Genomic DNA, 2228 nt, shown 5'->3' with positions numbered 1-2228 from the left:
TTTATTTAGGCGAGGCAACCCTTGGTTGACCTCACAGATTGCAAGGACCTTGTCAGCTTACAATCCCTTATTTTTTAATTTTTTATGCCTACAGCACCTGGTCTTCTTCCTAGGCTGTCTCCTATCCAAGTACTAACCAGGCCTGACCCTGCTTAGTTTCCAAGATCAGACGGGATCGGGCTTGTTCAGGGTAGAATGGTCGCAGACTCATTTTTTTTTAAATTCACAGCTTCTTTGACAATTAAGAAGCAAAAGAGTATTGATTACCTATAGCTGACATCACACTCAATGGGGAAAGGCTAAAAGCATTTTCCTTAAGATAAAGAAAAAGACAAAGATGCCCACTTCTTTCGACATTGTATTGAAAGTCTTAGCCACAGCAATAAGACAAGAGAAATAAAAGGTATCCAAATTGGAAAGGAAGAAGTAAAACTCTTGTTAATTGCCAATGACATGATACTATGTATAGAGAACCCTAAAAATTCCACCAAAAAAACTGTTAGAACTGATTGATGAATTCAATAAAGTAGCAAGATACAAAATTAATATTCCGAAGTCAGTGGCATTTTTATACGCCAATGATGAACTTTCAGAAAGAGAAATTAAGAAAACAATCCCATTTACAATTGCATCAAAAACAATGAAATACCTGGGAATCAATTCACCAAGGAGGTAAAAGAGCCATTCTCAGAAAATTGTCATTGAAAAAGAAATTGAAGAAGATACAAATAAATGGAAGCATATACTGTGTTCATGGGAAGGAAGAATCAACATCATGAAAGTGGACATATGACCCAAAGCCATCTATAGATTCAATGCAATCCTTATCAAAATACCAATGACATTTTTCAGAGAGCTAGAACAAATAATTCTAAAATTTACATGGAACCATAAAAGACCCCGAATAGCCATCGGAACCATAAAAGACCCCGAATAGCAATCTTGAGAAAGAAGAATAAAGTTGGAAGTATCACACTACCAGATATCAAACTATACTACAAGGCTACAGTAATCAAAACAGCATGGTAGTGGCATAAATACAGATATATTGATCAATGGAACAGAATAAAGAGCCCAGAAATAAATCCACGCCTATACGCTCACTTAATATATGACGAAAGAGGCAAGAATATACAATGGGGTAAAGACAGTCTCTTCAATAAATGGTGCTGGGAAAATTGGACAGATGCATGCAAAAAAAAAGAAAAGAAAAGAAAAAGAAAAAGAAACTGGACCACCTTTTTACACCATATACAAAAATAGACTCAAAATGGATTAAAGACTTAAATGTAAGACCCGAAACCATAAAACTTTTAGAAGAAGACATAGGCTTGAAACTCTCTAATACTGCTAACAGTAATTTCTTTTTGGATATATCCCCTTGGAAACAAAATTTAAAATAAACAAATGGGACTACATCAAACTAAAAAGTTTCCGTACAACAAAGGAAACCATCAACAAAACAAAAAGAAAACCAACTGAATGGGAGAAGATATTCGCTTATGATACATCTGATAAGAGGTCAATATCCAAAATATATAAAGAACTCATACGACTCAACAACAACAACAAAACAATCAATCCAATTTAAAAATGGGCAGAGGACCTGAACAGATATTTCTCCAAAGAGGAAATACAGATGGCCAATAGACATATGAAAAGATGCTCAAGGTCACTAATCATCAGAGAAATGTAAATTAAAATCACAATGAGATATCACCCGATACCTGTCAGATTGGCTATCATCAATAAATCAAAGAATAACAAGTATTGATGAGGAAGTTGAGAAATGGGAACTCTCATACACTATAGAATACAGTCGGAGATTTCTCAAAAAATTAAAAATGAATATACCTTTTGACCCAGCAATTGAACTTCCGGATATTTATCCAAAGAAAATCAAAACAATAATTCGTAAAGATCTATGCATCCCTACATTCACAGCAGCACAATTTACAATAGCCAAGATATGGAAGCTACCTAAATGCCCATTAACAGAAGATTAAATAAAGAAGTTATGGTTCATATATACAATAAAATATTACTCAGTCATAAAAAAAAATGCAGTCCTACCATTTGCAACAACATGGATGGCTCTACAGCCTCTCGTTGTTTCTTGAAGACCCATTTGGGAGAATTTTGGTTCCTATTAGATGCTGGTCTCCAAGAGGCCATCCCACCTTTGTCCACCTCTTGTTCCGCTTTCCTCCACCACGTGGTTCCACAAT

The 2228-nt window shown here is 35.1% G+C and overlaps 1 pseudogene; it reads right to left on the bottom strand.

Moving 5' to 3' along the window:
- Positions 1-85: 85 nt before the first annotated feature.
- LOC111735393 lies at positions 86-207 on the bottom strand (annotated as a pseudogene).
- Positions 208-2228: the final 2021 nt, after the last annotated feature.

The sequence above is a fragment of the Pteropus vampyrus genome, unplaced genomic scaffold (assembly GCF_000151845.1).
Source record: "Pteropus vampyrus isolate Shadow unplaced genomic scaffold, Pvam_2.0 Scaffold25530, whole genome shotgun sequence".
NCBI classification, from domain to species: domain Eukaryota; kingdom Metazoa; phylum Chordata; class Mammalia; order Chiroptera; family Pteropodidae; genus Pteropus; species Pteropus vampyrus.
This window is presented reverse-complemented; position numbering and strand designations above follow the sequence as displayed.